The 26,002-nt window shown below is 45.0% G+C and overlaps 1 long non-coding RNA gene across 1 annotated transcript in view; it reads right to left on the bottom strand.

The window, feature by feature from the left end:
- Window positions 1-9,129: 9,129 nt before the first annotated feature.
- The window catches only part of LOC138664998 (uncharacterized), a 31,938-nt gene continuing 15,065 nt past the window's right edge, over window positions 9,130-26,002 (bottom strand). The window contains exons 3-4 of the long non-coding RNA XR_011318411.1: window positions 11,586-11,734; window positions 9,130-9,399 (exon numbers count right to left, since the gene is read on the bottom strand). This is a non-coding gene — a long non-coding RNA (uncharacterized lncRNA). The remainder of the gene's footprint in view (window positions 9,400-11,585; window positions 11,735-26,002) is intronic.

The raw sequence follows: 26,002 nt of genomic DNA, 5'->3' as shown, positions 1-26,002 counted from the left end.
CAGCAAAGCACCCCCCACACCATTACACCGCCTCCTCCATGCTTCACGGTGGGAACCAGGCATGTAGAGTTCATCCATTCACCTTTTCTGCGTCGTACAAAGACACGGTGGTTGGAACCAAAGATCTCATATTTGGACTCATCAGACCAAAGCACATTTCCACTGGTCTAATGTCCATTCCTTCTGTTCTTAAGTAGCCCAAACAAGTCTCTTCTGCTTGTTGCCTGTCCTTAGCAGTGGTTTCCTAGCATCTATTTTACCATGAAGTCCTGCTGCACAAAGTCTCCTCTTAACAGTTGTTGTAGAGATATGTCTGCTGCTAGAACTCTGTGTGGCATTGATCTGGTCTCTAATCTGAGCTGCTGTTAACCTGCGATTTCTGAGGCTCGTGACTCGGATAAACTTATCCTCAGAAGCAGAGGCGACTCTTGGTCTTCCTTTCCTGGAGCGGTCCTCATGTGAGCAAGTTTCTTTGTAGCGCTTGATGGTTTTTGCAACTGCACTTGAGGACACTTTCAAAGTTTTCCCAATTTTTCCGACTGACTGACCTTCATTTCTTAAAGTAATGATGGCCACTCGTTTTCCTTTACTTAGCTGCTTTTTTCTTGCCATAATACAAATTCTAACAGTCTATTCAGTAGGACTATCAGCTGTGTATCCACCAGACGTACGCTCAACACAACTGATGGTCCCAACCCCATTTATAAGGCAAGAAATCCCACTTAATAAAACTGAAAGAGCACACCTGTGAAGTAAAAACCCTTTCCGGTGACTACCTCTTGAAGTTCATCAAGAGAATGCCAAGAGTGTGCAAAGCAGTTGTCAAAGGCAAAGGTGGCTACTTTGAAGAAGCTAGAATATTAGTCATATTTTCAATTGTTTCACACTTTTTTGTTAAGTATATAATTCCACATGTGTTAATTCATAGTTTTGATGCCTTCAGTGTGAATGTACAATTTTCATAGTCATGAAAATACAGAAAAATCTATAAATAAGAAGGTGTGTCCAAACTTTTGGTCTGTACTGTATATTTGTCTTTATAATATCTTTTTATACCTCTGTAACCACAGCCTACCTTTTTTGGATTAAAATATAAAATTACTAGCTTGTCTCTCCTTGCTCTATAACGTACGGTCACGTCTGTTATGACCTGGTGGTTAGGAGCACCCGGCACGACCTGATAGTTAAACTCACACAGGACAAGCTCTGGGATGTGGGAGCTCTGCTGACCGCAGGCCCTAATCCTATCACAACAGCTTGAAATAGCCATGGAGCGTTCCTGACTCTCCCTAGACGCCTCTTCACAGCCTAAGAGCTAGCTAGCCCTAGAGATAGAAAATAAAGCCTACCTTGCCTCAGAGAAATTCCCCAAAGGAAAAGGCAGCCCCCCACATATATTGACTGTGAGTAAAGATGAAAGTCACAAACGCAGAAATGAAACAGGTTTCAGCAAAGGGAGGCCAGACTTAAGGTACCTTCACACATAACGATATTGTTAACGATATCGTTGCTATTTGTGACGTAGCAACGATATCGTTAACGATATCGTTATGTGTGACAGCGACCAACGATCAGGCCCCTGCTGGGAGATCGTTGGTCGCTGAATAAAGTCCAGAACTTTATTTCGTCGCTGGACTCCCTGGAGACATCGCTGGATCGGCGTGTGTGACACCGATCCAGCGATGTCTTCACTGGTAACCAGGGTAAACATCGGGTAACTAAGCGCAGGGCCGCGCTTAGTAACCCGATGTTTACCCTGGTTACCATGCTAAAAGTAAAAAAAAACAAACACTACATACTTACCTACAGCCGTCTGTCCTCCAGCGCTGTGCTCTGCACTCCTCCTGTACTGTCTGTGAGCCGGAAAGCAGAGCGGTGACGTCACCGCTCTGCTTTCCGGCTCACAGCCAGTACAGGAGGAGTGCAGAGAAGCAGAGCGCAGCGCTGGAGGACAGACGGCTGTAGGTAAGTATGTAGTGTTTGTTTTTTTTTACTTTTAGCATGGTAACCAGGGTAAACATCGGGTTACTAAGCGCGGCCCTGCGCTTAGTTACCCGATGTTTACCCTGGTTACCGGCATCGTTGGTCGCTGGAGAGCGGTCTGTGTGACAGCTCTCCAGCGACCAAACAGCGACGCTGCAGCGATCCGGATCGTTGTCGGTATCGCTGCAGCGTCGCTTAGTGTGAAGGGGCCTTTACTAAACAGACAGAGGATAGGAAAGGTATCTTTGCGGTCAGCACAAAAAACTACAAAAGACCACGCAGAGTGTGCAAAAAGACCTCCGCATGACTAACGGTGCGGAGATGCCACTCTGCATCCCAGAGCTTCCAGCTAGCAAGACAAAATCATGATAACCAGCTGGACAAGGAAACAATGAACAAATAATAACTATCAGGAACTTAGCTTCTGCTGGAGTAGACAGGTCACCAGAAAGATCCAAGATCGAACTGAACCAATGCAGGAACATTGACAGCTGGCATGGAGTAACGATCTGAGTGGAGTTAAATAGAGCAGCCAACCAAAGGATAAACCACGTCACCTGTGTAAGGAACCTCAGAAGCAGCAGCTTCACTCATAGCCACCAGAGGGAGTCCATGGACAGAACTCGCCGAAGTACCATTCACGACCACAGGAGGGAGTTCGACAACAGAATTCACAACACACGTCCTCTAAAGTGAATTACGCTACTAATCTGGGTTGCCTCCAGACCCATTAATGAATAAGAAATCGGAGCTGGTGGCAGCGGATTTGTCCTGTGCGGTTGGGAGTTTTTGTAGCAACTGGTGGCGTTGATAATTATTGTTCCTGCCTGAGTGGGAGTAGTTATATCACCCTCGCTGCAGCGTGCCCATTAGCCTGTACAAAGTAAGGGAGCCTTTCTGGCATCTAATTATCCTAGGTGCAGTACCCTGAATGACAAGAGGGTAACGGGGGCGCCAGAGAGCTGCAAGTTCCAAACCGGAACTGGGAAGTGGGATATAGATAACTCCCCTTCAGAAAGAACCAGGGGCAACCAAACAACCCTGGTTCGTGACAAATTGGTGTGAGTGGTGGGGATGATAAAGGTATCCTCCCAGTGAACCGTGACAGAGCCTCTAAGTGCTAGAAGAGCAGAATCCACCCTCAAGTGACCTCATTTTGGAAACTATACTCCTTTGAGAGTTTATATACAGGTGTAGTGACTATTTTAGCTCCATGGGTGTTTTTCAGAAACCCACCCACAGCAGTGGATATTGCTGAGTGAAAAATGCAAACTGCCACTGGAGTGACCAGTACATTATGCCCAGCTCATGCTTCTGGAGACACACACCTGTAAATTAGGAGGGCTCTCATCACTACAGATATGCCATCAGGTGGACACTAAATGTGGTTTATGTACACTGGGGCTCAGAAGGGAGAGGGGTATTTGGATTTGGGAGCGCAGGGTTTGCTGGATTTCTTTGGGGGGGACAAGGACCCATAGCGTTTTTCCAGAGATTTTGTGCTACCAGTAACGTAGAAGCCCTCTATATTTTCAGTTAACAGATGATCAATTAGTCAAGTTAATGAAAGGAAAGAATCAGCGCTCCAATAACTTTATCGCTAATATAAGGCAATACAATAGCTCGCCTGCTTTGACATCAATGGGAGCACAAGTAGCGCCACCTCCTGGGCATGGTCCATACTGTTTTCAAATTAATGGACAAATTTACCACAGGAATGCCCCATTGCATCCCGCTGTGGCTAGTACTCCCAAGATTGCCCAGATTTATATCTTGGACAGTGAAGAAGCATTAAGTACAAGAAGTCAAGCAAATAAAAAGTGCCTCCCAGCACTGATATCATCTCTTGGATAGAAAATGAAAGCAATTAACCCACTCACAAGAGCCTTCCCAATGAGGAGGGAATTTGAAATAGAGGAAGAGAGGATTGCTGAATTAGAAAATGGTGATCCACTCGAAATAATGTCAATTTTAAATGACTACAATGATGACCAAAGGCGCTACAATGCACCAAGGTGCAATGAAGTAGCTATAATTTATCAAAATGCAATGGGTGAACCCCCATTTAATAGGGACATCAGAGTTCACTTCAAAAGTGAAAACCAAACTATTCAAATCAGCTTTCTTCACAGAAAGTGCGATGCAATGACATATCCACTTCTATTCTCATATGGGGACAGTGGACAATAAATTTGACAACTCCAATTGCCCTAAGTGTGCAACATCAAGGAATTGGTGACATTCATCTACCATCCATACCAGTGGATCAAGATCGACAGGAAAAAAAAAAAAAATCATACTGTTGCAGTACTATGCATACAGGCTTACCATACGTGACAAATTCAATTCCCTTTTAAATGCTGGGAAGTTGACGCAGCAATTTATCGTTGACAGTCACGTCAAAATTGAGTCCGAAAGAATCGAATATTTAAAACAAAATCAAAAGGTATTACGCATCGACAGGTATGCCGGCGTTATGTATCACATCCATAATGCTGCGTTACACCAAGGGCTAAAAGCTGGGACACCAGTAATTTTACTGTCCCACTTTCATTGGAATAAATAAATAATAAATAATGTTTAATTTTATATAGCGCTAAGGGGTACTTCTATCTGTCTGTCTGTCCAGGAAACTCCGCGTTGCTGATTGGTCGAGGCGGCCAGGCCTCGACCAATCAGCGACGGGCACAGTCCGGCCGAGAATGAGTCCCTCCCTACTTCCGTCCAGCCAGTGCCCGGCGCCGGCTCCATACTCCCCTCCAGTCAGCGCTCACACAGGGTTAATGGCAGCGGTAACGGACCGCGTTATGCCGCGGGTAACGCACTCCGTTAACGCTGCTATTAACCCTGTGTGATCAACTTTTTACTATTGATGCTGCCTATGCAGCATCAATAGTAAAAAAAAATCTAATGTTAAAAATAATAAAAAAAACAAAAAACCTGCTATTCTCACCTTCAGTTGTCCGCCGCTGCACGCGCGACTGCTGCCAGCTTTCGTTCCCAGAGATGCATTGCGAAATTAGAGCGAACTTAGCGAGACCGCTAAGTCATCTGGGTAATTTCGCAATGCATCTCTGGGAATGGAAGCTGGCGGCAGCCGCTCACGCATTGGGACTAGGGTTGAGCGACCTTGACCTTTTTAGAGTCGAGTCGTGTTTCGCGAAACCCGACTATCTTAGAAGTCGAGTCGAGTGGAATCGGCCGATTATGGCGAAAAGTCGGGTACCGCCCGAAACACAAAACCCAATGCAAGTCAATGGGGGAGCATAGTCGGCAGTGAGTGGAGGCCAGGAAAACACCTACACTGCCCATTTTAATGGCAAAAACATCCATTCTTGTTACAGAAGCTTGTCAATCGTAATTTAGCTTATAATAATTGGAAGGCATTTTAAATTGGGGGTCATTTGGCTAAAGTTGTGGGGGGTAGGGCTGGTTCAAGTAATTAGTGGGCCCAGTAAATCTGGACCACGTCACGGCAGTGGGGCAGGGAGAGGTAAGTATTTCAACTTTGCAAGTGCTGTGATCCTGAGCAAGCAGGGGGGGCCCACTCGTTGGCATTGGCACTGGCACAGGGCCCCTCAAAGTACAGCGGTGTTTGCACGGCGGGGGCGCCTCCCACCGGCAGCAACACTTTTGCGTACTATGAGAGGCCCTGTGCCAGTGACGTCGCCAACTAGTATTCCTCCCCCCACCTGATGAAGGAACCTGCACTTTCATCTGCACCTTCCTCTTTGTCCCCGTGTAAGGTGGTATGGTATGCGGGAAGAGGAACCTGACTTTCAGCAGGGTCACAATCTTGCTGTGTAGCGTGCACGGGGAATTTTGCGTTATGGGTCAATGTACCAGCAGACTCATCTATCACTGGCTGGGCAATGGGCAGGATGAGGAGGAAACACAGATATAGGCCCAAAGAATAAAGTTGGCTAAATGCAGTTCAAAATTGGTAACACAGGACTAACCAGGGGGCATTGCAGTGGAGGACAACTGGAATGAGAGGCTGACACAGAGAGTAGGCCCAAATCAGTAAGTAGTCGAAATGCAGTTCAAAATTGGCAACCGTAGTAAACAGGCGGCACAGCTTTGTTCAGTGAAGGAGAACAGCAAGGAGTGGCAGACACCGATAGTAGGCCCCAACCCAACTAGTAGGCCAAATGCAGTCTAACATTAACAACTACTTAACGAGAGCCTGAAAATGGAATTTCAGGACAGGAAACCAGGAGAACAGCAAGGAGTGGCAGACACCGATAGTAGGCCCCAAACCAACTAGTACGCCAAATGCAGTTGTTCCATTTAACCACAATTTAATGAGAGCCTGAAGATAGAAGTTCAGGAAAGGCAACCTGGAGAACACCTTGGAGTGGAACACACCATCTCTCTACACCCCATACCCAATTTGTAGGCCTAATGCAGTGTAGTTTCCAACAACTACTAAACGAGAGCCGGAAGATCGAAGCTCAGGAAAGGCAACCTGGAGAACACCTTGGAGTGGAACACACCATCTCTCTACACCCCATACCCAATTTATAGGCCTAATGCAGTGTAGTTTCCAACAACTACTAAACGAGAGCATGAAGATCGAAGCAATGGAGAGGAAACCTGGGGAACACCTTGGAGTGGAACACACCATCTCTCCACACCCCATACCCAATTTGTAGGCCTAATGCAGTGTAGTTTCCAACAACTACTAAACGAGAGCAGGAAGATCGAAGCTCAGGAAAGGCAACCTGGAGAACACCTTGGAGTGGAACACACCATCTCTCTACACCCCATACCCAATTTGTAGGCCTAATGCAGTGTAGTTTCCAACAACTACTAAACGAGAGCATGAAGATCGAAGCAATGGAGAGGAAACCTGGGGAACACCTTGGAGTGGAACACACCATCTCTCTACACCCCATACCCAATTTGTAGGCCTAATGCAGTGTAGTTTCCAAGAACTACTAAACGAGAGTCGGAAGATCGAAGCTCAGGAAAGGCAACCTGGAGAACACCTTGGAGTGGAACACACCATCTCTCTACACCCCATACCCAATTTGTAGGCCTAATGCAGTGTAGTTTCCAAGAACTACTAAACGAGAGCCGGAAGATCGAAGCTCAGGAAAGGCAACCTGGAGAACACCTTGGAGTGGAACACACCATCTCTCTACACCCCATACCCAATTTGTAGGCCTAATGCAGCGTAGTTTCCAACAACTACTAAACGAGAGCCGGAAGATCGAAGCTCAGGAAAGGCAACCTGGAGAACACCTTGGAGTGGAACACACCATCTCTCTACACCCCATACCCAATTTGTAGGCCTAATGCAGCGTAGTTTCCAACAACTACTAAACGAGAGCCGGAAGATCGAAGCTCAGGAAAGGCAACCTGGAGAACACCTTGGAGTGGAACACACCATCTCTCTACACCCCATACCCAATTTGTAGGCCTAATGCAGTGTAGTTTCCAAGAACTACTAAACGAGAGCCGGAAGATCGAAGCTCAGGAAAGGCAACCTGGAGAACACCTTGGAGTTGAACACACCATCTCTCTACACCCCACACCCAATTTATAGGCCTAATGCAGTGTAGTTTCCAAGAACTACTAAACGAGAGCCGGAAGATCGAAGCTCAGGAAAGGCAACCTGGAGAACACCTTGGAGTGGAACACACCATCTCTCTACACCCCATACCCAATTTGTAGGCCTAATGCAGTGTAGTTTCCAAGAACTACTAAACGAGAGCCGGAAGATCGAAGCTCAGGAAAGGCAACCTGGAGAACACCTTGGAGTGGAACACACCATCTCTCTACACCCCATACCCAATTTGTAGGCCTAATGCAGCGTAGTTTCCAAGAACTACTAAACGAGAGCCGGAAGATCGAAGCTCAGGAAAGGCAACCTGGAGAACACCTTGGAGTGGAACACACCATCTCTCTACACCCCATACCCAATTTGTAGGCTTAATGCAGTGTAGTTTCCAACAACTACTAAACGAGAGCATTAAGATCGAAGCAATGGCGAGGAAACCTGGGGCACACCTTGGGGAGGCAGACACCGTTAGTAGGCCCTACCAAAGAATATAACAAGCCCAAACTGAAACAAGTCATGTGAAACTTCTCCACCATGCTCAAAACCCTAAGTAGGGGAGCCCAATTCAGAAGAGTAACACTATTGATTACACATAGGACACTCCCAATACTACATTATATAGGACGAAAAATGGAGTAATTGTCCATAAAAAGTCAAGTTTATTGAAAATACATAAATAATCCAAAATATCAACAACACAATAATTACTTGTACACCAACAAAGTATTAAAGACAAAAGAAATGGCTATGGTAGCACAGATAGAAAGCAACGTGGAGTAAAACTGGTGCCAATTGTCATTTTCATAAAGTGCATAGTGCTACAATTTCACTAAGGGGGAGAGGAGGCAGGGTATATCTGATCTAGAGAAAATGAATTAAGTCCATGTGGACGGGTCACGGAGCCCTGTACACAGGCTCCCACCACTAAACAATATCCTGAACGGTCATATAGGGACCCTGGATCCTTACCCCACAGAGATGGCACACAGGAGAACACCACGCTGTAGCCCCAACGCGCGTTTCGCGTTAGCTTCGTCAGGGGGCGGTGCTGCTAGATTACCGGTGATGTTATTTAAAGATCCCCCAATGATGTAAATTGGTCCCACCTGATGCGGCGCATGTCACCGCTCACACAGTCGGGAGTTGCATCCCAGACAGCGTCCAAAGATGGCGCCGCGGCCAGTTCCGTCGCGATGACGTCACTGAGCCGCACGCGTCATCACCCGGCACCACCCAAAATGCCCCGAACACTGCACGGCAGAAGTCATGCGCACAGTGGGTTCAATACCCAAAGGAGAAGTGTAAGTGTCCCGTGCAAAGCCCAAATGTGACGGCCACCAGCGGGGGAATAGTCAGTAACTGGTGCCTGCTACTGTTATAAAGAAAAAGGGGGGGTGAAGGAAATAGAATGAAAGAAAGAAAAAACATAATACTAATGAGCCGATGATGGTGAAGACAGCGCAGCATGTGCCATCCAGCAACAAATAATAATAATTACAAAAAATGAAAAATCAATAATGCTGCAAAGAACATGTATAAAAAAGTGATACTTGCATTATATATTAATGATGCCAGTGAACAAAAATACAATATCAAAGACCATAAATATACGTTATAAAACGTTTAGATCAACATAAGAATGTGAATCAGTGACTCATATATTATTTCGGCTCTCCTATAACTCCGCAGGTGCTGTTACGTCATGAATGTGCAGGTGAGAAGATTTAACAGTAGCCACATTTGTCCGGCTTGTATGAAGACTGAAGAGTTGATCACACATATCTCCTCCGGGAGGGGGACCACGTTATGATGAATCAAAAATGTACATAAGGAAGGTAACTAAATTAGAACTAAACAAAAAAGAAGAAAAAAACATAAATAAAAACACGTAAAAAATTTTTAAAAAACAACAACAACCAATAAAATAAAATAAAGAGGTCCGGAATTATTTACTATAAAAGGAACTAAAGCTCAACTGCTCATTGAGACCCGCTGGCGCTAGTGTATTCAAAACCGTAATCCAGCGGCATTCTCTTTGAGCCAGTTTCTGTTTAGCGTCACCACCTCTTATGCCTACCCGAATCCGGTCAATCCCCCAGACCCTTAGGTCCTTGGGATTACAATTATGATATCTGCGAAAATGTTTGGGAATTGGTTTTAAATTTCCTTCATCCACCACATCACATGCAGCTTTGATATCTCGTACGTGCTCGCGAACGCGAACACGCAATTCCCTGGACGTCAAGCCAATGTACACTAGTTTACACGTGCAAGTGGCATAATACACAACGTGGGTTGTGCTACATGTGATGTGGTCTTTTATCACAAATTCACGTTTTCCATCCGATGATGTAAAAGTAGTGGATCTGACAAGATTCCTGCAGGCCATACAGTCACCACATGGAAAGAAACCATTTCGTGGTCTCCCTGCTTTAAAGGGGTCTGGTGTCTTTGCCACGTAGTGACTGTGGACTAATATGTCTTTGATGTTATTACACCTTCTTGCGGTCATAAGAGGTTGGTCAGATAAACATCTCTTAAGAAGGGGATTGGTGACTAGGACAGGCCAGTGTTTTGTAAGCACTCGTCTCATCTCCTCCCACCTATGGTTGAAAGTTGACACAAATCTCGGTTGATTATCCCAAATTTTTGATTTAGTTCTACCCCTCTCCACCAGAAGGTCATTCCTGCATGATTTTTTTTCCCTTATATACCCCTTCTTAATAGACCGACCACTGTAGCCACGTTGTTTAAAGCGCTCCCCAAGGTCCAAGGCCTGCCTCTCAAATAGAATGTCGGAGGCACAGATCCTTCGAGCCCGAAGGAACTGTCCTATAGGGATGGCTCTTATCGTGGAGGCTGGATGGGATGAGGTTGAATGCAAAAGTGCATTCACAGAGGTCTCCTTACGGTACATATCCGTATAGATTTCACCATTACACTGGACCCTTAATGTAATGTCCAGAAAGGAGATCTCACTGTGATCATATACATATGTGAGCTTGATGTTGGAGTCATTGTCGTTCAATCCTACCATGAATTCCTGTAACTCCAGGACAGGGCCATGCCATATAAATAAATCATCGATATATCTATGCCAACCAAGAATTTGGTGGACAAAGGGGGCGGACTGTGCGCCACCCTGAAATACCTCACGCTCCCAATATCCAAGAAATAAATTAGCATAGGAAGGCGCACAGGCCGCCCCCATGGCAGTGCCCTGTCTCTGGAGGAAAAAACGGTCTTTGAAAACAAAAAAATTGTGTGTAAGGATGAACTCCAACAACTCCAACACCAGCTCACGTAAATCCGGATTACTGGATTCCAGGAAAAATCTAGTAGCCCTCATCCCATCGGCATGGCGGATACTAGTATATAGTTGTTCAACATCCGCCGTGACCAATAACATGTCTGCCTCCACGATAAGGCCATCAACCCTTCTCAGGACGTCCGTCGTGTCCCTGACATAGGAGGGCAGCGTCTCAACCTGTGGTTTTAAGTAATGTTCAATAAATTTACACGTTGCTTCACACAGCCCTCCCATGCCAGAGACAATCGGACGCCCTGGAGGAGACGACAGATCCTTATGGACCTTGGGGAGCAAGTAGAAAATGGGTATTATCGGGTATTGAGTTATAAGTCCACCCAAGATTTTTTTGCTGATAATACCCCTTTCAAAAGCCATCTCCAGAATATTTTGTAATTGGGCTTGGAATCTAGGAAGAGGGTTTTGTGGAAGGGGGGTATATGTATCCTTGTTTCTTAATTGCCGAAAGGCCTCTTTTTTGTACCTCTCCACAGGCCAGATGACCACATTTCCCCCCTTATCCGCCAGTTTAATAACAACATCATCCCACATTTTAATTTCTTGCAATGCCTCCCTCTGTTTAACTGTGAGGTTATCTCTTTTTTTATAGTTACTAATTTTATTGAAATCCTCCATCACTAGTTTCACGAAGATTTCCACCTGTGGGCATAGGGACAAGGGGGGAAAAGTGGTACACCTGGCTGTGATGTTAGGTGGAGAGGTACTTACCCCCATAGCCAGAGATTCCTGTTCCAACTCCTCCAAGTTTCTCAAGGTTTCTATTTCAGTGGGGTCAGTAATATCAGCATTTCCAGAAAAGCGCAGATGGAGTCGCTTTAAAATGATCTTCCGAGCGAAGAGATGAAGGTCTTTTAATGCTAGAAAGGAATCAAAATTATTACATGGAGAAAAAGAGAGGCCTAGTCCCAACACCTCTTTTTGAGGCTCTGAGAGAGCATGAGTGGACAAATTAATTACCTCTAATACGGAAGATCGAAGCTCAGGAAAGGCAACCTGGAGAACACCTTGGAGTGGAACACACCATCTCTCTACACCCCATACCCAATTTGTAGGCCTAATGCAGTGTAGTTTCCAACAACTACTAAACGAGAGCATTAAGATCGAAGCAATGGCGAGGAAACCTGGGGCACACCTTGGGGAGGCAGACACCGTTAGTAGGCCCTACCAAAGTTGTACCCCCAATGCAGTTTTAAAATTCCTAGAGGCTGAAAACAAGACTATTGACGCTCTGCTTTTTTCAAAGGAACACAGCTGAATTGAGTGGCGCAGACAGACACAGGTAGTAGGACTTAACCCAAAAATGTGGCTCACTGCAGCTTAAAAAAGTTACAGGGGTACACAAGCAGCAGTGCTCTGGGCAGTGGAGGACAATTTCAATAGTGGACCGCAGACAGACTTTGTATGCCTACTATTAAAAAAAAGGATGCTCTATGCAATTAAAAATAGGTTCCAGGGGTCCACGGGCAGCAGTGGTGTGGTCAGTGGACGAGTATTGGAAGGAGGGACCGCAGACAGGCGTAGTAGGCCTAACATAACAAAATTAGGCTGTAGACACTGTAAAATTGGTTCCAGGGGTACACGGGCAGCAGTGGTGTGGTCAGCGGAGGAAAATTGGAATTAGGGACTGCAGACAGACTTTGTAGGCTGTCCCCTGTGGACCATGCATCCAACACATTAACCCAGTGCGCCGTAATGGACACGTAACTTTTTGTGGACATGCCTACTGGTCCATGCGTCTCTTGTCAGGTGCACCTTTCTACTGTTTGATTGCCTGAGTGCTATGACAATGCAGACTTTTTCATGCCGGTGGAGGGCTGGGATGGCTTTTCTCGCAAAAGAAATGTCGACTGGGTAGCTTGAACCATTGCACAGCGTAGTTCATCTGGGCTTTCTAAATATAAAACAAAGAAAAAAGGAGGCTACATGCACTTTCAGCTGGGTTCCAGGGGTACACGGCCAGCATTGGTCTGGTCAGTGGAGAACTATTGGAAGGACGGACCGCAGACAGGCATCGAAGGCCTAACATAATAACAGATGGCTGTAGGCAATTTTAAATTGGTTCCGTGGGTACACGGGCAGCAGTGGTGTGGTCAGTGGAGGCCTAGTGGAAGGAGTGACCGCAGACAGGCATCGAAGGCCTAACATAATAACACATGGCTGTAGGCAATTTAAAATTGGTTCCGTGGGTACACGGGCAGCAGTGGTGTGGTCAGTGGAGGCCTAGTGGAAGGAGTGACCGCAAACAGGCATCGAAGGCCTAACATAATAACACATTGCTGTTGGCAATTTTAAATTGGTTCCAGGGGAACACGGGCAGCAGTGGCCTGGTCAGTGTAGTAGTAGTAGAAAGAACGGACCGCAGACAGGCATCGAAGGCCTAAAATAAAAAAATTGGGCTGGCTGTAGGCAATTTTAAATTGGTTCCAGGGGTACACGGGCAGCAGTGGTGTGGTCAGTGGAGGCCTAGTGGAAGGAGTGACCGCAGACAGGCATCGAAGGCCTAACATAACACATTGCTGTTGGCAATTTTAAATTGGTTCCAGGGGAACACGGGCAGCAGTGGCCTGGTCAGTGTAGTAGTAGTAGAAAGAACGGACCGCAGACAGGCATCGAAGGCCTAAAATAAAAAAATTGGGCTGGTTGTAGGCAATTTTAAATTGGTCCCAGGGGTACACGGGCAGCAGTGGTGTGGTCAGTGGAGGCCTAGTGGAAGGAGTGACCGCAGACAGGCATCGAAGGCCTAACATAATAACACATGGCTGTAGGCAATTTTAAATTGGTTCCGTGGGTACACGGGCAGCAGTGGTGTGGTCAGTGGAGGCCTAGTGGAAGGAGGGACCGCAGACAGGCTTCGAAGGCCTAACATAAAAAAATAGGGCTGTTGGCAATTTAAAATTGGTTCCAGTGGTACAAGGGCAGCAGTACAATGGTCAGTGGAGGCCTAGTGGAAGGAGGGACCGCAGACAGGCATCGAAGGCCTAACATAATAACACATGGCTGTAGGCAATTTTAAATTGGTTCCAGGTGAACACGGCCAGCAGTGGCCTGGTCAGTGTAGTAGTAGTAGAAAGAAGGGACTGCAGACAGGCTTCGAAGGCCTAACATAACAAAAATGTCAATACAATGGTATTGTCAGTGCCAGGCATTGAAGGATGTCAGCGCATAGACTAAACATTGGTGGAGCTGTGAGAGATAATTTTGCAAGTGTTAGAGCACTGTTTGAGCTGGGGGGGTGGAACTGTCTTGTGGCCGGCGGTACAGGCCCAGGGCCCCTCATATTAGAACGGTGTGTCTGACGTTGGGTGCGCACCACCACCGCCAGAGACACTTTATTGTACTATGAGGGACCCAGTGGCAGTGCCGTCGACCAAAAGCGGGCACACCCACCTCTTCAGAAAAAAAACAGCACTCTCACGGGTGCTGGCGCCAAGTGGCGATACCACGGCCCCGTGTGGGGAGTTTGGCCATTTAGGGAGGTGTAAACATGTCGTATGCTGGACAATCAGGTGCAGCAAATTACGATATTGGAAAAGTCATTCATAATAGTCCACAGGCAAGACCTTTTCATAGGAAAGCTAGGTGTCAGCCGGGCAAGGTGGGGCAAAAGATTTCGAAATCCAGTTGTGGTTCATTTTAATGAAGGTTAGATCATCTACATTTTGGGTAGCCAGACGAGTCCTTTTTTCTGTTAGTATTGAACCTGCAGCACTGAATACTCTTTCTGATAGGACACTAGCTGCCGGGCAAGCAAGCTCCTGCAATGCATATTCTGCCAATTCTGGCCAGGTGTCTAATTTGGATGCCCAGTAATCAAATGGGAATGACGGTTGAGGGAGAACGTCGATAAGGGATGAAAAATAGTTTGTAACCATACTGGACAAATGTTGTCTCCTGTCACTTTGAATTGATGCTGCAGTACCTGTCCTGTCTGCGGTCATAGCAAAATCACTCCACAACCTGGTCAGAAAACCCCTCTGGCCAACGCCACTTCTGATTTCTGCCCCTCTAACACCTCTGGTCTGCTGGCCCCTGCAGCTCGTGTGAGAACGATCACGGGCGCTGTGTGCAGGGAATGCCAGAAGCAAACGGTCAACAAGAGTTGATTGTTTGGTTGCTAATATTAGTTCCAAGTTCTCATGTGGCATTATATTTTGCAATTTGCCTTTATAGCGAGGATCAAGGAGGCAGGCCAACCAGTAATCGTCATCGTTCATCATTTTAGTAATGTGTGTGTCCCTTTTGAGGATACGTAAGGCATAATCCGCCATGTGGGCCAAAGTTCCAGTTCTCAAATCTGCGGTTGTGCTTGGTTGAGGGGCAGTTTCAGGCAAATCCACGTCACTTGTGTCCCTCCAAAAACCAGAACCCGGCCTTGCCGCGCCAACAATTTCCAGTGGCCCCGGAAAAGTGTTGACTGGGTAGCTCGTAGTGTGGTACAGCGTAGTCCATCAGGGCTTTGAAAGCTTCGCTTTCAACTAACCGGTAGGGCATCATCTCTAACGAGATTAGTCTAGCTATGTGGGCGTTCAAACCCTGTGTACGCGGATGCGAGGCTAAGTACTTCCTTTTTCTAACCATAGTCTCATGTAGGGTGAGCTGGACTGGAGAGCTGGAGATCGTGGAACTAGCGGGGGTGCCGGTGGACATGGCAGACTGAGAGACGGTGGGAGATGGTATTGTTGCCGCCGGTGCCGTAGATGCAGTGTTTCCTACTACGAAACTGGTGATTCCCTGACCCTGACTGCTTTGGCCTGGCAAAGAAACCTGCACAGATACTGCAGGTGGTGCGGAAAATGGTGGCCCTACACTGCCGGAAGGGATGTTGCGTTGATGACTAGCTTCATTGGCCGAGGGTGCTACAACCTTAAGGGACGTTTTGGTAGTTAGTCCAAGCTTGCAAATGCATGGTGGTTAAATGTCTATGCATGCAACTTGTATTGAGACTTTTCAGATTCTGCCCTCTGCTTAAGGTAGTTGAACATTTTTGACAGATGACTTTGCGCTGATCAATTGGATGTTGTTTAAAAAAATGCCAGACTGCACTCTTTCTAGCATCGGATACCTTTTCAGGCATTGCAGACTGAGCTTTAACCGGATGGCCACGCTGTCCTCCAACAGGTTTTGACTTTGCCACGCGTTTTGGGCAAGATACGGGCCCGGCAGATGGAACCTGTTGCGATGTTGATGCCTGCTGCGGCCCCTCCTCCTCCGCTTCAGAACTGCTGCCGCCTGCACCCTGTTCCCCCAATGGCTGCCAATCGGGGTCAAGAACTGGGTCATCTATTACCTCTTCTTGTAGCTCGTGTGCAACTTCGTCTGTGTCACCATGTCGGTCGGTGGTATAGCGTTCGTGATGGGGCAACATAGTCTCATCAGGGTCTGATTCTTGATCATTACCCTGCGAGGGCAATGTTGTGGTCTGAGTCAAAGGACCAGCATAGTAGTCTGGCTGTGGCTGTGCATCAGTGCACTCCATGTCAGATTCAACTTGTAATGGGCATGGACTGTTAACTGCTTCACTTTCTAAGCCAGGGACGGTATGTGTAAAGAGCTCCATGGAGTAACCCATTGTGTCGCCTGCTGCATTCTTCTCTGTTGTTGTTTTTGCTGAAGAGGACAAGGAAGCGACTTGTCCCTGACCGTGAACATCCACTAACGACGCGCTGCTTTTACATTTACCAGTTTCACGAGAGGAGGCAAAAGAGCTAGAGGCTGAGTCAGCAAGATAAGCCAAAACTTGCTCTTGCTGCTCCGGCTTTAAAAGCGGTTTTCCTACTCCCAGAAAAGGGAGCGTTCGAGGCCTTGTGTATCCAGACGACGAACCTGGCTCCACAGCTCCAGACTTAGGTGCAATATTTTTTTTCCCACGACCACCTGATGCTCCACCACTACCACTACCCTCATTACCAGCTGACAATGAAGGCCCCGGCCACGACCTCTTCCACCAGACTTCCTCATTGTTTTAAAAACATAACCAAACTAACGGTATTTGTTGCTGTCACACAACTTACACGGTGAGCTATAACTTCAGTATGATTTAGCTACCCCTTTACAGGTGTGTGAGACCGCAAGGAAAATCAGGCACAATGTTACACACTCTGTTTTTGGTGGCAACAAATGAGAGAGATGCCACACACGCAGGACTGTCACTGAAGCACAAATGTAAATATTAATCTCCCACTGATTTGTTTTTGTTTTTTTCTTTCAGGGAGACTTTAGAAAAAAAAATAATATAATAAAATGATTTTTTAAGGAAGAATTTAGAAACCAAATAAAATAAAATGATTTCTTCAGGGAGAATTTAGAAAACAAATAAAACAAAAAATAGGCTTTCTATGGACCACTGAGTGAGAGATGACGCACACAGGAGTCAGGAGTGGCACACAAGCCCAGAGGCCAATATTGTTCTCCCAATGATTGATGTAGTGATTTTTTCAGGTAGATTTTGGAACCCAAATCAAGCTAAAAAAATAATAGGCTTTCTATGGCCCACAATTGGAGAGAGAGAGAGAGAGAGAGAGATGGCACACCCAGGAGTCAAGACTGGCACACAAGCAGAAAGGGCAATATTAATCTCCCACTGATTTTTTTATTTTTTTTTTTTCAGGGAGACTTTAGAAAAAAAAATAATTAAAAAAAATGATTTTTTCAGGAAGAATTTAGAAACCAAATAAAATAAAATGATTTTTTTAGGGAGAATTTAGAAAACAAATAAAACAAAAAAAGGCTTTCTATGGCCCACTGAGTGAGAGATGACGCACACAGGAGTCAGGAGTGGCACACAAGCCCAGAGGCCAATATTTATCTCCCACTGATTGATTTATTGATTTTTTCAGGTAGAATTTAGAACCCAAATCAACCAAAAAAATAAATAGGCTTTCTATGGCTCACTATTTGTGAGAGAGATGGCACGCTCAGGACTGGCACACAAGCCCAGAGGCCAATATTAATCTCCCACTTTTTTTTTTTTTTTTTTTCAGGGAAAATTTATAAACCCAATAAAAAAAATAATAAATAGGCTTTCCATGGCCCACTATCTGAGAGAGAGAGATGGCACGCTTAGGACTGGCACACAAGCCCAAAGGCCAATATTAATCTCCCTTTTTTTTTTTCAGGGAGAATTTATAAAACAAAAAAAAAATAAATAAATAGGCTTTCTATGGCCCACTATTTGTGAGAGAGATGGCACGCTCAGGACTGGCACACAAGCCCAGAGGCCAATATTAATCTCCCACTTTTTTTTTTTTTTTTTCCAGGGAAAATTTATAAACCCAATAAAATAAATAATAAATAGGCTTTCTATGGCCCACTATCTGAGAGAGAGAGATGGCACGCTTAGGACTGGCACACAAGCCTAAAGGCCAATATTAATCTCCCACTGATTGATTTATTGATTTTTTCAGGTAGAATTTAGAACCCAAATCAAGCAAAAAAATAAATAGGCTTTCTATGGCCCACTGAGTGAGAGATGGCACACACAGGAGTCAGGAGTGGCACACAAGCCCTGAGGCCAATATTTTTCTCCCACTGATTGATGTAGTGATTTTTTTCAGGTAGATTTTAGAACCCAAATCAAGCAAAAAAATAAATAGGCTTTCTATGGCCCACTGAGTGAGAGATGGCACAGACAGGGATGGCACTCTAGCAGAAATGCCAATCTTAATCTCCCACACAAAAAAAAAAAAAAAAAAAAAAGGAGCTGTCCTTCAATTACTATCTCCCTGCAGTAATCTCAGCCAGGTATGGCAGGCAGCAATAAGGAGTGGACTGATGCACAAATTAAATAAAAAGTGTGGACAAACAAACAAGATAGCTGTGCAGAAAGGAAGGAACAAGAGGATTTGTGCTTTGAAAAAAGCAGTTGGTTTGCACAGCGGCGTACACACAGCAATGCAGCTATCAGGGAGCCTTCTAGGGCAGCCCAATGAGCTACAGCGCTGAGGAAAAAAAAAAATGTAGCTTCCACTGTCCCTGCACACCGAAGGTGGTGTTGGACAGTGGAAATCGCTACAGCACAAGCGGTTTGGTGGTTAATGGACCCTGCCTAACGCTATCCCTGCTTGACGAAGCGGCAGCAACCTCTCCCTAAGCTCAGATCAGCAGCAGTAACATGGCAGTCGGCGGGAACGCCCCTTTATAGCCCCTGTGACGCCACAGACAGCAAGCCAATCACTGCAATGCCCTTCTCTAAGATGGTGGGGACCAGGACCTATGTCATCACGCTGCCCACACTCTGCGTTTACCTTCATTGGCTGAGAAATGGCGCTTTTCACGTCATTGAAACGCGACTTTGGCGCGAAAGTCGCGTACCGCATGGCCGACCCCGCACAGGGGTCGGATCGGGTTTCATGAAACCTGACTTTGCCAAAAGTCGGTGACTTTTGAAAATGAACGACCCGTTTCGCTCAACCCTAATTGGGACAGCTTCGCTGGACAACGGAGGGTGAGTATATAACTTTTTTATTTTTATTATTTTTTTAACAGGGGTGGGCTGTGTTATATACTGCGTGGCTGCTATATACTACGTGGGCAGTGTTATATACTGCGTAGGATGTGTTATATACTGCGTGGGCTGTGATATATATTATGTGGGCTGTGTTATATACTGCGTGGCTGCTATATACTACGTGGGCAGTGTTATATACTGGGTGGGCTGTTATATACTGCGTGGCCACTGTTAAATACTGTGTGGACTGTGTTATATACTGCGTGGCTTCTATATAATACCTGGGCAGTGTTATATACTGTGTGGCCTGTGTTATATACTATGTGGGCTGTGCTATATATTACGTGGGCTGTGTTATATACTACGTGGGCAGTGTTATATACTGCATGGCCTGTGTTATATACTACGTGGGCAGTTATATACTGCGTGGCCTGTGTTATATACTGCGTGGCCTGTGTTATATACTGCGTGGTCTGTGTTATATACTGCGTAGCCTGTGTTATATACTGAGTGGCTGCTATATACTACGTGGCCTGTGCTATATACTATGTGGCTCCTATATACTAAATGGCCTGTGCTATATACTATGTGGCTGCTATACACATACAGTTATATGAAAAAGTTTGGGCACCCCTATTAATCTTAAGCTTAATGTTTTATAAAAATAGTTTTTTTGCAACAGCTATTTCAGTTTCATATATCTAATAACTGTTGGACACAGTAATGTTTCTGCCTTGAAATGAGGTTTATTGTACTAACAGAAGATGTGCAATCTGCAAACAAAATTTGACAGGTGCATAAGTATGGGCACCCCACCAGAAAAGTGACATTAATATTTAGTAGATCCTCCTTTTGCAAAAATAACCGCCTCTAGTTGCTTCCTGTAGCTTTTAATGGGTTCCTGGATCCTGGATGAAGGTATTTTTGACCATTTCTCCTTACAAAACAATTCCAGTTCAGTTAAGTTTGATGGTCACCGAGCATGGACAGCCCTCTTCAAATGATCCCACAGATGTTCAATGATATTCAGGTCTGGGGACTGGGATGGCCTGGGGACTGGGATGGCCATGCCAGAGCAGTGTAATTGTTCCTCTGCATGAATGCCTGAGTAGATTTGGAGCTCAATGGATCAGCAAGACAAGACTTCAGATGAAGCCAACGCCGGGTTCTGGGGAGACGCCATGATGGACGCCGGGGTATCGGCGCCGGCGTCCTTTTGTAATGGGGGCCGCCATCTTCTTCCTGCTGCACCCGGAAGTGACCACTGCATCCGGGTCGCGGCCATGCTGTACGCGCCTGCGCACCCACCAGCATTAGCGCAGGCGCCGTCCTCCTCCTGTATCACCCTGGAAGTTGTGGCAATGCTTCAGGGGGACGATAAACTGGACCACACGCTGCCTGCACACCACCGCAGATGGCGTCACAGGATCTCCTTACCCCAGCGATTTGGTCCCCGCAGGTCAGCTGGGTGGATCTCCATGAGCCAGGCGACTCCCAGGACCTGGCCTCACGGTACCTGCCAACAGAGGGGGGAAGCTGCCACAGGACCCCCGACGCTGCTTCCAGCTCTGGAGCCCTTGCCGTCCCTTTAAAGGTAAACTGTGCAAGCGGCATCCAGGCTGGGCATCCTCTTCTCTCCAGGTGTCTCCTGTAGGAACAGGAAACCGACTGTGGGAGCGAGGGGGACCGCCCCTTTTCTCTCCATAGGGTTTCCTGTTCCTAGGGGCGGATCCCCTCTCTCAAGTGGGTGCTGTCGTGGCGAAGAGAAAAAAAAATATAAATGTGGTATCACTGTAATCTTACTGACCCGAAGAATAACGCTGCATTATTAATTTTCCTACACACAGAACACCATTTAAAATTCCTAAATTCCTGGTGTTTGATCATTCTGTCTCCCAAAAATCAGAATAGAATGCGATCAAAAAATGTCATGTGCCCGAAAATGGTACCAATAAAAACGTCAGCTCTACCCGCAAAAAACAAGCTGTCACATGACTGTCAGCCAATATATATGGAAAAATGATAGCTCTCAAAATATTGTGGTGCAAAAACGTTGTTTTTGCAATAAAAGGAGTCTTTTAGTGTCTGAGAGCAGCCAAACATAAAACCCTCTATAAATCTGGTATCGCTGTAATCACACCAACCCAAAGAACAAAGTCACCTAATCACTTATACCGCATGACGAACGTCGTAAAAAAAATACAAAAAAACAATTCTTCACATGCTGTTGATTTTTTCATTCTGCCTCCCAAAGATCGCAGTGAGGCTTGGCACACATCTATCCTGCGCTGAGCGCTTACACCGGGGTTTCCGTGTAAATCTCTGAAATACGTGATCCAGATGGAACCCCCGGCGGAAGATTACCTATAATGAGGCAGATGGAGGCACTGTGAATGCCTTAAGATGTGTGATCCGGCGGTGTCGGTCTTTTTAGTCATACATAAAAGCGCAGTCAGCCATTTTTGTGCACTTCTGAAAAGGACACCGCTGAACAGAGGCCAGACGGAGTCCAGTGTAACTCTGCTGCCTCTTTATAGTAAATGTATTGGGGGTTTTATCTGTCACGTCACTCAGAGATTTAGATAGAAACCCCAAAGTGCTCAGCGTAGAGCGTCGGATAACTGTGATCCCAAACTTTATGTAAAATGTTCCCAATAAAAGCTTCCCTCAATCCACAAAAAAAGCATGTCCTCACTCAGGTCCATCATCTGTTAACGGAAATATAGTGGGCTTGCACATTACTGCTAGTACAAATTCTCTGGAAAAGAGTTATGGCTACTCACCCCCCTAAAATAAATTCTGCGCTCCAAAATTCAAATGCCCCCCTCCCTTCTGTGCCCCACAGTGTACCTAAACCACATATATCATCCACATGTTTGGCATTTCTGTAGTGATGAGAGTCCGCCTAATTTATGGTTGCATGTTTCCAGAAGCACGGGCTAGGCATAACGTACTGGTGACTGCAATGTACTGGTCCCTACAGCATACTGGTTACTACAATGGCAGTTTGCATTTTTTACTCAGCAACATCCACTGCTGCCGGTTTCTGGAAAACACTTATGGAGTCAAAATCATCACTTTTAATAGATGATGATAGGTAAATAGGTATAATAGGTAAATATTTCCAATAGGAAATAGGTATAATTTCCAAACTGGGGTCAATTGAGGGTGGATTCTGCTTTCATGAAATTTAGGGGCTCTTTATATAGAGGCTGGAAACTATTCTATAATAATTTGTTCTCCAAGAGACAAATAGCGCTCCGTCCCTCTAGAGTCTTGCTGTGTGGCTAAGCAGTACTGTATATGGGGTATTGCCAAGTTCAGAACAAATTGTGTAACATTTTGGCACCATTTTTATCCATTTTCCAGTGTGAAAATTTAAAATCTGGGGCTTAAAATTTTTTTGCGGTAAAAATGTAATTATTTTTTCTTCACTGCCCAATGGTATCAAATTCTGTGACACTTGTGGTGTCAATATGATCGCTGCACCCCTAGATGAACTCATTGAGAAGTGTAGTTTATAAAATGGGGTCACTTACAGGGGTTTCTGCTGTTCTGGCACCTCAGGGGATCTGCCAATGTGACATGGCACCCTCCAACCAATGTAGCAAAACCTGCACTGTAATATGACGCTCCTTCCCTTTCATGCCCTGCTCCCAGACAGTAGTTTTCCACCACATACTGGGTATTGGCATACTCAGGAGAAATTGCACAACAAACTTTGTGGTCCATTTTTTCTTGCTACCCTTGTGAAAATAAAGTGGGGGCTAAAATAGCACTTTTGTGGTAAAAATATTTAAATTTTGACGGTTCAATATTATAAAATTCTGTGAAGACCAGACATCTAGATAAATTCCTTGAGGGGTCTAGTTTCCAAAATGGGGTCACTTGTTGGGGGTTTCCACTCTTTAGGCAAGTCAGGGGCTCTCCAAACGTAACATGGTGTCCGCTATTGATTCCAGCCAATTTTGCATTCCAAAAGTCAAATAGCGCTCCTTCCCTTCTGAGCCCTGCCATGCGCCCAAACAGTAGTATTCCCCCACATATCGGGTATCGTCGTGCTCAGGAGAAATTGTACAACAAACTGTATGGTGCAATTTCTCCAGTTACCTTTATTAAAATGCAAAATATGGAGCTAAATATTTATTTTGGAAAAATGTTTTTTTTTCTTTATTTCCACAGCTCTATGTTATAAACTTCTGTGAAGCACCTGTGGGTTCAAGGTGCTCAATACACATCTAGATAAGTTCCCTAAGGGGTCTAGTTTCCAAAATGGTGTCATTCGTTGGGGGTTTCCACTGTTTAAGCATATCAAGAGCTCTCCAAACGCGACATGGCAACCGCTAATTATTCTATCATATTTTACATTCAAAAAGTCAAATGGTGCTCCTTCCCTTCCGAGCCTTGCCGTGCACCCAAATAGTAGATTTCTCCCACATATGGGGAATCGACATGCTCTGGAGTAATTGCAAAACAAAATGTACTGTCCATTTTCTCCTATTACTCCTTGTACATTTTTGTGAAAGAAAAGTAAATGTTTATTTTTTTTTCCACATTCCATTCATTCTTGTGAAGCACCTGAAGGGTTAATAAACTTATTGAATGTGGTTTTGAGCACCTTGAGGGGTGCAGTTTTTAGAATGGTGTAATTTTGGGGTATTTTCTTTCAAATAGACTCCTCAAAGTGACTTCAAATGTGAGGTGGTCCCTAAAAAAATGGTCAACTTTTAACCCTTATAACGTCCTAAAAAGAAAAAAAAATGTATTCCAAAATTGTGCTGATGTAAAGATGACATGTGGCAAATGCTATTCATTAACTTTTTTGTGTGATATTTAAAGGCATAAAAATTAAGTTTGAAAATTGCAAAATTTTCAAGATTTTCACCAAATTTCTGTTTTTTTTTTCCACAAATAATCGCAAGTCAAATCAAAGAAATTTTACCTCTAACATGAAGTACAATATGTCACGAGAAAACAATGTCAGAATCACCGGGATCCGTTCAACCGTTCCAGAGTTATAACCTCATAAAGGGACAGTGGTCAGAATTGTAAAAATTGGCCCAGTCACGAAGGCAAAAACAGGCCCAGGTAGGAAAGGGTTCTGCTCTCTTGCACTATGGGGCTCTGTATATGGAGTCCGCAAACTAATCTCGGAAAATCTGCTCTCCAGGAGGCAAATAGCGCTCCATCCCTACCGAGACTCTCCGTATGGCTAAGCAGTAGTATAGTATATGGGGTTTATCTATATTCAGCACAAATTGTGGAAAAAATTCTAGTGCCAATTTTGCCCACTTCTTGTGTGAAAATGTTAAATAATACATTTGTGGCAAAAATGTAATTATTTTTTCTTCACTGCCCAATGGTATGAAATTCGGTCACCCAACGATGATATCAAAATGATCACTGCACCCCTAGATTAATTCATCAAGAGGTATATGTTGTAAAATGGGGTTACTTATGAGAAGTTCTGCTGGTCTGGCACCTCACGGGCTCTGCCAATGGGTCATGGCACCCTCAAATTATAATAGTAAAATCTGCACAATAATGTGGCGCTCCTTCCCTTTTGAGCTTTGCATTGTGCCTCAAAAGTAGTTTTCACCCACTCATGAGGTATTTGCACACTCAGGAGAAATTGCACAATAAATGTTGGGGTCCATTCTCGTGTTACCCTTGAGCTATATAAAAAAAATATGGTGCTAAAAGATGATTTTTATGGAAAAAAATAGATTTTTAATTTTCACGGCTCTACGTTATAAACTTATGTGGAGCACTTGGAGGTTCCAGTGTGCTCAACAAACATCTAGATAAGCCTCTTGATGGGTGTAGTTTCCAAAATGGTGTCACTTGTGAGGGGTTTCCATGTTTAGGCACATCAGGGGCTCTCCAAAGAAAACATGTCCGCTCTTGATTCCAGCCAATTTTATATTCAAAACCTCAAATGGTGCTCCTTCCCTTCCAAGCAGTGCTGTGTGTCTAAAGAGCGGTCATCCTCCACACATTGGGTATAGGCTTACTCGGAACAAATTGCACAATATTGTGGTTCATTTTCACCTGATACCCTTGAGAAAAAAAATTGTGTCCAAAGTAAAATTTTTGTGAAAAAAAATCAAATGTTCATTTTTTTCCTTCGTCATTGCTTCAGTTCTTGTGAAGCACCTGAAGGGTTAATAAAGTTCTTGAATGTGGTCTTGAGTGGTGAAGTTTTTAGAATGGTGTCACATGGCATTTTCTGTAATATAGGCTCTCAAAGTCACTTCAAATGTGATGCGGTCCCTAAAAAAATAGTTTTGTAAATTTTGTTGGAAAAATTAGAAATTTTAACTCTGATAACCTCCTAACAAAAAAAAAGTTTCAAAAATTGTGCTGATGTAAAGTAGATGTAGGACGGCGGGGCCAGGGCTGCTGTCATGGCCTACAGTAACCCCTGTATCACCCCCCTGGCCCTCTCCCAGCACAAGGTCATATTTTCTTGCTATTTGCTAGGCTAAACTATACTTAATATCTATAATGCCCCCATCTAGTGGCCAACTTGGGGTACTGCTCCCCCAACACATTATTATTTATATAGCATCATTGATTCCATGGTGCTGTACATGAGAAAGGGTTACATACAAATTATAGCTATCACTAAAGGTACCGTCACAATAAGCGACGCTGCAGCGATATAGACAACGATGCC

This window comes from Ranitomeya imitator, chromosome 2, assembly GCF_032444005.1.
Source record: "Ranitomeya imitator isolate aRanImi1 chromosome 2, aRanImi1.pri, whole genome shotgun sequence".
Taxonomy (NCBI): domain Eukaryota; kingdom Metazoa; phylum Chordata; class Amphibia; order Anura; family Dendrobatidae; genus Ranitomeya; species Ranitomeya imitator.
The sequence above is the reverse complement of the archived record's forward strand: the minus strand, read 5'-3'. Positions and strand labels throughout refer to the sequence as shown.